Source organism: Diceros bicornis, chromosome 11, assembly GCF_020826845.1.
Source record: "Diceros bicornis minor isolate mBicDic1 chromosome 11, mDicBic1.mat.cur, whole genome shotgun sequence".
Lineage (NCBI taxonomy): Eukaryota > Metazoa > Chordata > Mammalia > Perissodactyla > Rhinocerotidae > Diceros > Diceros bicornis.
Window position 1 is genome coordinate 1410744 of NC_080750.1, and position 12876 is coordinate 1423619.

A 12876-nucleotide genomic window follows, 5' to 3' on the forward strand; every position below is an offset into this window, starting at 1 on the left:
GGTTTAGCAGGGGGTGGGGGTGCGGGCAGGGGATAGGGGTGCGGGGGTACCTGGAGGGAGGGGAGAGTAAGGGCTAGTGGGGGTACCTGCAGGGGGGTGGGAATAAGGGCTAGTGCAGGGGGTGCACAGGGGTGGTGGTACGCGGGAATAAGGGCTAGTGCAGGGGGGTGGGAGTAGGGCTAATGTAGGCGATGCGCCAGAGTGGGGTTGCGGGGGAGGGGGGAGTAAGGGCTAGTGGGGGGGAGTGCGGGAATATCTGCAGGGAGGGGGGTGTTAGGCTAGTGGGAGGGGCGGGGCTGGGGATGATGAGCGCGGGTGGGGTGGTGCGCAGATACCTCTAAGGGTGGTGGAGTGCGGTACCAAGAAAAGGTTTAAAAGGTTAATCTGGGGTCTCACGTCCTTGTGCCAGGCACCCAGGCCACCTCCCCATTCGAGCCTGCCCTGCTCCTTAACCGGCGATAGAGACCGTCCCGGGGTCCCTGGGGTGCCCCAGGGCTGGCCCTTCCCCCGCTCATACCAGCGCAGGCTCCTGCTCCACTCCGCAAGGAGAGCAGCCGGGCCTCACATGCGCTCCCCATCTTCAGCCCTCAGGTGCCGCCCGCCTCTGTGCGGGAAGCCCTGAGCGGGGGGCTGATTCCCTAGGTGCCAGGACTGAGGGGCCCAGGGCGGCAGCGGAGGCCGGGTGGAGGAGGAGGCTGGGTGGAGTTGAAGGAGGCTGGAGGGGGAGGAGGAGGAGCCTGGAATGGAGGCTGGAGGGAGGAGGAGGCCAGGTGGAGAGGAGGCTGAGGAGCAGGAGGAGGAGGAGCGGGAGGAGAAGCAAGAGCGGGAGCAAGAGGAGGAGCAGGAGCGGGAGGAGGAGGAGGAGAGGAGGCGCTGGAGCGGGAGGAGCAGGAGGAGGAGGAGGAGCGGGAGGAGGAGAAGCCGGAGCGGGAGCAGGTGGAGGAGGAGCAGGAGCTGGAGGAGGAGAAGCCGGAGCTGGAGGAGGAGGAGCAGGAGGAGAGGAGGAGCGGGAGCGGGAGGAGGAGGAGGAGGAGAGGAGGCGCAGGAGCGGGAGCAGGAGCGGGAGCAGGAGCGGGAGGAGCGGGAGGAGGAGGAGGAGCGGGAGTGGGAGGAGAAGCCTGAGCAGGAGCAGGAGCGGGAGGAGGAGGAGGAGCGGGAGCGGGAGGAGCGGTAGGAGCGGGAGGAGGAGCGGGAGGAGGCGGAGAGGCCGGCAGCCCGGCAGCGCCGCGCGCCCAGCCCGCTCGCATGCGAGTCACGTCCGCCCCCTCGGCGCGCCCGCCCTGGGACGCCGGCCCGCCAGCGATGAGAACAGACGTCAAAGTGCCTTATGAATATTGATGCGGAGGCTAGGCTGCTGTCGTAGAGAAGCAGAAGGAAGCAAGATGGCTGCCCTTTAGGATTTGTTAGAAGGACCGACCGCGAGCGCCGGATCGCTGCGAGGCTGCGGGACAGACGAGGTCAGAGCGCTCCCCGCGCGCCGCGGCCCCTTCCTCTCCCCTGCGCTCCCCCGCGCCCCCGGGCCCCGGCGCCCCGCAGTGTCACCCCCGGACACCGGAGGGAAGAGGGAAGCTCACAAATTACTGGAGCCTCTTCAACATGGCTGACAAATAGTTTAATTCCCCTTTAAACCTGGAGTTCTGTGTCTCCGCTAGTGCTCGTCCCCTCCCTGCCCGGAACACTTACCTTTGTGACTCCGGCCGGCCGGGTTCCCGGCCTTTTACCCTAAGGGAAGTGAATTTTCTTGGCTTTCCTTTCTAAAATAGTGCAGCTTTGGGGGGCACTGCTTTTCCCTTTAATCCTTCCCACCCCCTCCCTTCGTGCGGGCGAACAGCCTCCGTCTCCCCTGACCCCCCCGGAAAGAGCGCGGCCCAGGGTTTTCCACCCTTTTATCGGCTGTAGGGTCTGGGTGTGCGTTGGCGTCCGCCCCTTTCCAGCCCCGTGTCCCATTTGGGGGTGTCCGAAGCGAATGTCACGGGGACTGGGCCTGGGGTACACCAGGTGGGGGTTTGTTTTCCCTGAAGTCCGCGCGTTTTGTTAGGGGCGCTGAGCCAGAGAGGAAAGAGTAGTTTCTCTGGTCCCCCGCACTGGACCAGAACCCACTTTTCTCAAGGTACAGCAGCCCTGCGATGCGCTGTGCCCTCCAGCCCGGGGAATAAGTGTAAGAGAATTTGTGGACAAATCTGTGTCCGGGCTTTGTGCTTCTCGCGACCAGCTTCGTTTGTCCCCGGTAAGTGACAGGCGGACACAAAGGCAGGCACAGGCCGGGGAGGGGGCGGGCGTCGGAGGAGGGGGCCTGCGAGTGGAGACTGCAAGGTCAGGGGCGCCGAAGAAGTGAAACCCAATGCCAGCCCTGAAGCGGAGACGAGAGAGCGGATTTCTAACAGTCCCATCCAAATTTCTCTTTCTTTCTCGGCTGCTCTCTCTTCTTCGGTGTTTTATCTCTCTGCCTTTCTCTCTGTGTCTCTTGTCTTCTTCTTCACACACACACACACACAAACACATGCGCGCGCGCACACGCACACTCTCCAATCCTGCCTAGCTTGTCTGTGTTATTAGGCTAACAGAGTTCGTACGGAGAGTTTTCTACCTACGGCAGAACAAAGTGTGGCCTGGATAGACTCCGGGGAAGGTCGAACATGGAATATGTGTTCTTGGCTGGCTGTTGCCCTCATGACATACTTTAATTACATTGAGTGATGTCCCCCCCCCCATCTAGTGTTTAGAAATTGAAAAAAGAATTGTTTTCCAGTTGCTTGCTTAAAATTTAATGAAATATTTTTATATTTGCCTGTCTAGGGAGTAGGATACATCCATAAATTTAAAATTTCAAATCACACCTTGTGCTTTTCCCTCTCTAATCAAGGAAAATTATAGCAAATCCAAATCCAAAAATATTCATTAACAAATATTCTGACATAAGAGTAAGATTGTATCTTAGTGGAAGTTGGGATGTACAGAGAAAAGATACTGGTTTGGTTTGGTAAAGACTGTGGGTATTGTTGCTTGGCTAATGAAATCATTATATTTGCATTTTAATGGAAAGTTGAAACACTGGAGGGGAGTTATATTCTTTTACATGTCTGCACGTGTTTCATGATAGGTTTGAAGTAGAATGTAAATTACAACACAATAAATATTGATTTTTTAATGTTATTAAGCAGAGAGGTGTTGGTGAAAGATCTGAAAGTCACAGCTAAGTTTAGAAGGCATGTATATGATTGAAAGATGGTCAGAAGGAAAAGCATCGTAATGGACATTACTCCATGAATCAGATTTCCAAAACTATCTGTCCTCAGAAGTTCACTTTGTAACTCTTTCTATTTTGATCTCTGGAAAAGCAGTGAAGTTTACTTTACTCATTGATACTAGAGGTTATTTCACATGATTACAAGGGAGAAGTATTACTCATCTCTGTGCAAAAGAAACAGGTCATTTGGTTAGTTCTTATTTGTCCTAAAAAAAAAAAAAAAAAAAAAAAAAAACTACAGAGTTTAGCATAAATGCTTCTATTTGTTGAGAAAACTATGGTTAATTATTCCAGCAATTCAGAATTAAAAATAAACAATTCCTTTTGCTAACAGATTAGTATCTAACTACTTTTGGGGGACTTTTCAAATGTTGTGGTATATACTGTCTTCAAGCTATTCAACTAATAATAGATATAATATTTTACACTCACATTGATAAATAAGAATACCTACAGTGGTTAATGACTTTGAATGTGGCCATGAAGGCTTGTTCTTTCCTATCTTCAAATTTAGACTCTTTTGTTATTTTATGCATCCTATTTCTATGCTGAAAATAGCTGCTAATTGATATTGTATGAGGGGCCTCAATAATTATGAGGAGATGTGCGTATTATTCACCAATCTGAATAAAAATACCACTTTATCCTTTATTAGAAAAAAGGAATTATTTGAATCAGCATGGAATAAATAGAGTACAATAAAAGACATAACCTCAGTTCTTCATTTACCATGTTGGTGATAGTACCACCTGGATGCTCCAAAAATTTCACAGATAGCACTGTCTTGGGTAATTGAATTTTATGGGAGTGATAGTGGACAATATCAAGATAGATAGTTTTTCTTAAACTACAATATTGCTTGCTTATTTTCTTATTGAACTAATGGTTAATGAGAAATTCACTTAGAATGAGAGAAGTCCCTTGCTTTGTTTAAATTCATGTATTTACCATGAAGGCTTTAATTAGATCTGGCTTTGTGCTGGTGCATACCAGGAGCCAGAGCAATTGATGTGATTCTGATCCAGTGACACGTGGACTAGACATTGGCAGGTCAGCTTCTCTTCCAGAACAAGTGAAATGCACCTGCTGAGGAGTTGTTGTGACAGACTTCCAAAGTCCTGTTTGGGCACTGCACTGGTGTTAGTAACACATACTGGAGTTAATGTTTTGGTTTCACTTGCTGAAGTTAGAATTTCTCTATCAGTTCCTCCAAGGCTCGCCCCATACACAATGTTGTAAGCCAAATGTTGCTACTGAAATGTATTTCCTTGTTTGCCGACCGCATTAAGAAACCCTTCTTGTGATTCACAGACACACCTAGCAAAACTCTATTTTCCATCCTGCCCCAAATCCAAGTTGGTAAATTCTTATGAAATTACTTTGAAATAAAAGGTCTTCAAAAGCTATGGATGTTTGACATTTTAGTATGTCTAATACTCAGATATTACTAGATCTGCTTTTTTATGCTCTGATTGCTTCTCCTACAAGTTCAATTGTTGTGGTGGTGGTGGTGGTGGTTTAATAGAATTTAACAGTCTTACTTAGCCATCTCAAATTCCTAGAGGGAGTTGTCTTTGTTTTGTAAACAACCGTGTAGACTGTTTTGCTGTAATTGTTTCCTATCATGGGGACAGGTTAAAACTTTGGACCAGCAGCGAGTGTTGGTTCATCAAAACAACATTTTTCTCAATGATTATGCCACCATTGCACAGTAATTCTTAAGAGTTGTAATGGCACCAAAGTCAGTAGCAGGAAAATGCCTCACCAGCCAACTTTACAATTGGAGCCTTAACTGTGGGAGAGTCAGGTTGCCAAGTAGAGCTGGTGGTTATCTTGGAAACTGTGCAAAAGAACACAACCACAAATGATTTTGCCAAATATACAGTATTTACTTGGTCTGGATCTCCAATTTCTATTTTGACTTACTGCCAAAACTCAGTGAACACTGTGACATTATTTAAGGAGGTTATATAGTACATCTGTTGGTTTGGTGTCTAGTAGGAGAGAAGAGTTCCAGAAGAGGAGAGGGGAGAGCACGTGCATCGTTGTGCCTGCGCCAAAGAGAACCGTATGTATCTGCTTATTTCCAGCATTATTCTGATCCTAGATGGCACACTGCAGAAAATCCATGACTTAAGATAGGTATATCATCTTTTCTCAGTAAAATGGATTTTGCTTGCCCATTCCAAAATAGTGAATTCTATCAGCTTTGATGTATGCTTTCTCTACTTGTCATGAAAGGCAGTTGAATGTGCCAGGCTTCAGGAAGTAGAAATAGATAGTAGGTAGATTTTCAATATTTTGTGTAAAAATAAATTCAGCGATAATGTCAACCTACCTGTAGTTTTAAGAATTTAGAAATCAATATTTTATTCATAGTAAGTGTGGTGACTCAAACTGACTCGAAATAAAGCTTCACATAATCTGAAAATTAAATTAAGAGATGAATAAATTGGGATGAAGTGTTTTTGAAGAACAATTTAAAATATAAAATGAACTGGTTGCTTCACTAAAATTACTATAAATGTTTCCTTTAAATTATATTTATGGGGCCGGCCCCATGGCTTAGCGGTTAAGTGAGCGCGCTCCGCTGCTGGCGGCCCAGATTCGGATCCTGGGCGCATACCGACGCACTGCTTCTCCGGCCATGCTGAGGCCGCGTCCCACATACAGCAACTAGAAGGACGTGCAGCTATGACATACAACTATCTACTGGGGCTTTGGGGGAAAAATAAATAAATAAAATTAAAAATTATATTTATGTCTGTAGGAAAGGAGCCACTGATTTCCATGTCTTTTTATTCCCTGATGGAACCTAGTGGTGTCCTACTCAGTCAAGATCTAATGAATAGGGGTCGGGGGAGTGAAGGGGTCACAGGGTACAAACTTCCAGTCATAAAATGAATCAGTTCTGGATGGAATGTACAGCATGGTGACTGTAGTTACCAATACTGTATTGTATATTTGAATGTTCCCAGGAGAGCAGTCCTTAAAAAAACAATCATAACTATGTGAGGTGATGGATGTCTTAACTAACCTTATTGTGGTAATAATTTCCCCATATATACATATATCAAATCATTATATTCTACACCTTAAACTTACACAATGTTATATGTCAATTACATCTCAGTGAAAGCTGGGGGAGAAAAAGTTTTAATGAATGACATGGAACTAGCAAAAAACAATGTCATTTAATTAGAAAATGTGTAATCTAGTCTCAATGTATAAGAGAAAAAAAATGTAAAAGATCTTAGTGATGGTGATGATGGTAATAATGATGGCGCCTCTTCCTTGATTGTAACTTGTATAGGCTATTGCAATCATCCCATAAAAGCATCCATTGTAAGCATACAGTTTAATGATTTTTAGTAAATTTATTCTGGGATCACATTTTTAATTGAAATTTTTATTGACATAATTGTAGATTCATATGCAGTTGTATGAAATAATAATAACTGGGCAAACATTCTACCCAATTTCCCCCACTGGTAACATTTTGCAAAACTATAGTATAATATCACAACCAGGATATGGACATTGGGGTAGTCTACTGATCTCATTCAGATTTCTCCAATTTGACTTGTACGTTTGTGTATGTGTATATTTAGTCCTATACCATTTTATCACATGATCAGATATTTTAAAACCTTTTTTCCTGAAAACAGGAAAGTTTAACACAGTTCTACTTCATCAGTCATGTGATTATGCTGCCATGCCTTATCAAAATGTGCATCAGAATATAGGGTTTTTTACTTAAAAGTTTTTTGCATAAAATGGCCTTTGTGTTCAAGATATTTTAAGTTGTTTTAATGTTTGATGACACTAAGTTGTGCCCTTCTTTCTCATCACAACTCCAGAGGCACGTGGTTTTATCATCATCCCATTTCTGGTGAGGACACTGAAGCACAGTGAGGCTAAATAACCTGCCCAAAGTCACACAGCCAGTGCATGGCTGAACTAGGATCTGAATTTAGACAGTCTATCTCAAGAGCCCAGTCTTGTGACCACTATGCTATACTGCCTCATGCCATTAATAATACAAGTGTAGCTATAATGTAGGCTGTGTAGGGAAAGTCATAAAAGGAGACTTAAACTGCATACAAGTGTCTACGGAGAAACATATACCTGAATATTCATAGCAGCATTATTAATAATTGTCAAAAATTGTAACAACCCAAATGTCTGTCAACTCATAAATGCATAAATCATGGTATATTCATAAATGGAATATTATTCAGCAATAAAAAGGAATGAAGTACTGATACGTGCTACAACATAGTGAACCTTGAAAGAAGTAAATAACAAAAGGCCACATATCCAAATAGTACGATTCCACTTGCTAATAGATATGGGGTATCTTTTGGAGGTGATGAAAATGTTCTATAATTAGGTAGAAATGGTTGCACAACTCTAAAAAAAAACACTGCATTATATACTTTAAAGGGGTGAATTTCATTGTATGTGAATTATAACTCGATAAAATTGCATACAATTGACAAGATATTTGGCTTTGAGAAAGTATCTCATGTCTCATACAAAGAATTGTAGGTACTGTTTGAATTGAACTGTATGGGGCTGAGCATATCCTTCTAGAATAGGGCACCAGTGCATGTTATGTAGTTACCTTCATGTCATAGATGAGAAGGATACTTAATTATACAAAAGTTGACCATCGTGTTTAGTGGTGAAAAGAGCCTTCAGGACTTCTACGAGATGGTTCATTTGACAGCTGATAGGTCAAGTAACGTGATGGACAGGGCTTAATGTATAATTGCAAGAAACTTTCTCAGATATATTCAGTTACTTAGCCATTTTCCAATTAATTCAGGAGATGTAACCCAAGTGTTAAAAGGAATGTTTATAAACATTGCCATTCTTGATTAAACTGTGGTAAAATGTGTAGTTTAATCTAGAAATGAGGACAAATCTATAGATTGCATGCTTCAATAACATAAATTGCTAGATTATTTCTTTTTTTTTGCATTAAAATTTCTTGTCTATGTGAAAACAGAAGGATGCTGGAGGATATATAGAGTAGGCTTCCAAACTTTGATTTTGTTAACCGTTTATATCTCTGCTTGTTATTATCATATCTCACTTTTTAAAATTAAAATGACAAAGCATCCCATTGGGATTAAGCAAAGAATTCTGTTTCTGTGTACTGCTACTGTAGTACATTACAGATGTAAGATAGGGTTGAGAAAGAAATTGCTCTGCAGCAGTCTTTGTGACTCCAAGACAGGTGAGCAAGTGAAGGTCAGAATGTTGGTGGCTCTCCACGTTGTGCTACACATGGCCACAGTCCTTACAAACACCAGCAGATTTTTACAGACGTATTAATGGTAAAATGATGCAGATTTTTAGGACTTGTCCCTCTGAATTTAGGACTTGTAATTTTGGACATGCAGGGTGAATTACTTGGGGTTGGTTTTATTTGAATTTCTAACTTCATGTAATTCTAGACATCTAGACATTCTCTTCCTTTGTATTCTAATGAGAATGTTGGATTGCTGCCAGTTGGATCCCATAGCTTGGGACCATGACTGATAACCAGGTAGAGGAGATGCAGGGGTCTGGAAGCATTCAGCTTTATTAATGTATGCTTGTTATTGTACTCAATAAGGAAATGTCTTGGCTTCATATAATTGCTGTGATCATTACTTTTTCAAGAAATAGCTGTAGAAATGACTCAGAATTCTACTTTTTAGGAGTCTGATTACAGCACTTAGTTATAGATTTGTTGCGTGGTGTCTGCGACAGGCATAGGTTAGACACTCGTGGTAGAACTTTCACCCCATCAAGAAGTTGACATGTGGTTGTTGTGGAAAGCAATAAGGTAGAAGAAAGGTCTGGTCCTCCTCACAGGAGAAGTGAGTAGCTGACTTGTTTTTTACCCTTTCTTGTTTCTCTTAACACTTTGTGAACAGCCTCAGCTGGTAATAGATTTTTATGCTAGTATCTCCATAATCTTCAAAAAGTTGTTCTCTGGGCTTGAGTGTAGTACTCCATCTTTATTTTTTAAATGTTCTTCCCAAAATTGTAAACCTTTTCAAACAAATTAGAAATATAGAAAATGGGATATTTTGATTTGTTGTTATTTTTAGCCTTGCTTTTTATTAATAATTATTATGGAAGATACACTATATTCAAAAGAAAAACTATGAAGTTTTGCTGATGGTCTGCTCTCTCCAGAGAGCAGAATTGCCTATGGTCCCACATAGAAATGGCAAGTCTCCTATTAGGGTGTGCCATACACAGTGTTGATATGTTTCATTTGCTACTTTTACTATTTTGAAATTTGTCACAGTTTGTTCTGTGGATGCTGATAATTTAATGATAATTTTAACTACTGTTGTCATGTCTCATTAGCCATGGCTAAAACCTGCATTATTGAGTCACTTATTTTCTTGATAGAGGATTAAATCTATGTCCAGAATGGAAACGATTCACACAACTCTCAAGATGGATTTTTATTACAGTATTTCTCCTCCAATTGCTATATTTTTTGTCTTGCAATATAGAAGGAAAAAAGGCTTAAATAATGACAATGACACCCAGAGGATATAACATCTGAGTTATTCCTCCTGTTTTCTTCCCTGTCTGCATTCAGAAACAAGGGCACCCATTAAAAATGTCTTAATTATTAGTTGTACTGCTTCTAAAGTAAGGCACCAGAATCTGAAAATAGTACAATTGATGCCACACCCAGAGTCCACCCCTAACACACTGTCTTCTTCCTATTAATTTATTTTTTAATCTGTTCTTTCAGCACTTTTTCCATTTTTGTTTGAAGTCTCTTACTTTGAAGTTATAGAATTTTCATATTTGCCATTAGCTATAAAGTTCTCTCAGCTCTTTTATAACCTTTCATGTTTTTTGCATTAAAAAGATTACTTTTAGACACCCTCTAATTACTTTGGGTGATTATTAGCTTTTTGTGTGTTTTACTGCATACATCATAACAGAACAAGAAATCATTTCTACAAATAAAGTGTCTGATCATTCATAAAATTAGAGTGAACATCTTACAAAGTGAATTCAGTTATTAAAACATTAATTCGTTTACATTCATATTTTAATGTACCAAACATAACTGGTGAAAGAAAAAAGTCATAAATGGATACTTTTCAAACATGAGGGGAGAACAAATCTTCATAAACTAAAAATACCATATAAATTATTTGTTTTAGTAAAAAGCAGGCACATTTTAGCAGGAAAGCACATATTTTAAACCTTGTACTCTAGATTTAATCTATCGTTATTTCAATCCAGCCACTTAAATGGTTACTTTTTCTCCTATGAAGTTATGATACATATATATATATTAAGACAAAGTTATATTTAATTTTGGAATGTCTACCACATTATAGCTTGGAGAAAAACATACTGGCAGAAAACAAAGGTAGTAGACATTTTGCTGATGGCTTACCTTTTTAATGCCTATGATTTAATTATGTGTTTCTACTGAAAATCAAAATTGGAAAGGTTAACTTTGGAAACTAAATTTTCAATATTTTGAAACTTAACCTGTTTACTCTTAAATATGATTCTTATTTCTAATAGGAAATTTTATAGATATCGACTAATTTTTAATATATAAATTAAAAACATTTTTATCAAATGTATAAAAGATATGAGATATAGCATTTTTAAATGACTAAAAGAACTGTGCTTGAGATTTTGTTGAAGTCAGAGTATTTTTAAAAACACCAGTATAATTTACTACTGACAGTTTTGCTTCAGTTTTTTTGCATTGTTATAATTTGTTATGCTTTAAAAAATCTTGAAGTTTATGGGATTTCATATGTAGGGGTAAAAAACTTAGTTGTTGACACTGTCATTTTTCTCTAATATTGGTGAGAATTCAGCCTCTTTAAGGAGTGAAGTTTACTTGATTTTTGTTCACAAACCCATTGTAAAAGACACCGTGAATGTAGATGAGGGTGAAATTTAAAATAAGATAGGTGAAATGCTAAATTGTGTTCTCTTCAGCCAAACAAAGCCATTGGATACTTTTTGCTGAAAGGGTCGTGTAATTTTATGTGGATGTGAATTGTCACTTTGCAAACCATTTGCCACTTGGCATATCTAGTGGTTGTGTAATCGCACCTCTCGTAATATTTCAGTTCACACTAAAGTAAATAAGCCAAGAAAAACGAGGAGGTAGCAAGTGCGCTCAGAATGCACTGGTGCGATTACAGAACTTGCCCTAAATTTAATTAGGTAGGGCAGTTGATTTTGCTCCTGTCCTCAGGTCAGGAGCTTCTCAGAGGAGGATGCAGTGGAGACTGGCCATGGCCTCCAGTTCTACCTCCCACTAATTTTTCTTTTTGTTGTGAGGGTGGAGGGAGGAAAAAAAAACAAAGATGAATCACCCTTAGAGATAATTCCTTGAAACCCACATGGTCGTTTTTATGGCCAAAGAAATAGATTTCTCTCTGGGGCTGGTTGCCTTTCTGGCCTTGGGAGGACCGCGGTCACGTCCACACAGGACACGTGGGCGCGGGGCGCGTGGCGCGCTATTCACAAACATGGCCGAGGCTGGAGGCACGAGTAAGAGCTGAGAGTGGGCGGGGAACCAGTGCGTGGTTCCCTGTCCGGAGCCCTCGACCGCTCTGAAGGGTCAGGAGCCAAAGATCCAGGTGTCCGGCAGGAGCCGCCCAATACCCAGTTTTCCTACCGCAGCCTCAAACGTGGTGCCTCTCTCCAGGAGTAATCTTCCTCCCCTCCTGCGGCCGATGGACTTCGTGGTTCTGGGGAGTGTGGGCAGATCGAGCCTTGGTTCTGGCTGTGATTGACAGTGCGCGCGCCTGCCGCCCAGTCTCACAAGTGCCTTTTTTTAAAAGAATGTGTTTTCATATTTGTAAGCATCTGAAGATGCAAGACAATTCATAATCTGAGTTGAGGAACTAGACACTCCAACCAAAGAACACGCAAGAAAACGATTATTTGGTCATCTTCCTCATCCCATCCTGTACCCATCCCCTCCTCTTCCGTCCCCCATCCCCACACCTCCCTCAACCCTCCTCCATGTCTAATTCCACCTCAAGACTTGAGGTTAAAAAAAAAAATTGGTTTCTATACTTGGCGAATTGTTCTTTCTTTCCCAGATTAGAATTTTAAGAGTTTTTCATTTATATTTATCAATAAAAAGAAAGAGTTGAGTTTAAAAAAAAAATTAAAGCACCAAGAATTTAAATGTCTAATCCTGTGTATTTGGTATATGTTTCCTGGTGCTTTTCATTGTAAATTGTAAGCTGACTGGTTGGAATATTTAAAATATGAGTAAATTTTGAGTTCTTTTTATATTGCAACTAAGGATCATTTTAGATGGATGTCATCATCTGTTATCCAAAAATAGAAACCTTCTTGCCTAACAAAGAATTGAAATTAGAATGAACTTGTAGCTAATTAAAAAGCTGGCCTGTTTGAACTCTTCTTTCATAGAATATATATACTTTTGTAATTATACTACCTTTCTAAACAGAGGAAAGATTAGAATCTTTGAAATCTGGTACTATAAATGAAAGGAATTTGTTTAACTTTTAAAAATAAAGGATCTTTTCTCAAGAGATAAACCAAGCACCAGATCTATTTTGTTTTAAGTAATGTTTGGTATAAGAGAA

General features: G+C 41.3%; 1 protein-coding gene across 3 annotated transcripts in view; it reads left to right on the top strand.

Annotated features, from left to right (window-relative positions):
- The first annotated feature begins 1268 nt into the window (after positions 1-1268).
- TET2 (tet methylcytosine dioxygenase 2) overlaps positions 1269-12876 on the top strand; it is a 119319-nt gene continuing 107711 nt past the window's right edge. Inside the window, exon 1 of one of the 3 annotated variants that reach the window (XM_058549843.1) lies at positions 1269-1457. The gene's annotated coding sequence lies outside the window, so the exon portion shown is untranslated. The remainder of the gene's footprint in view (positions 1458-12876) is intronic. The other 2 variants (XM_058549842.1, XM_058549840.1) reach the window with 2 other exon arrangements.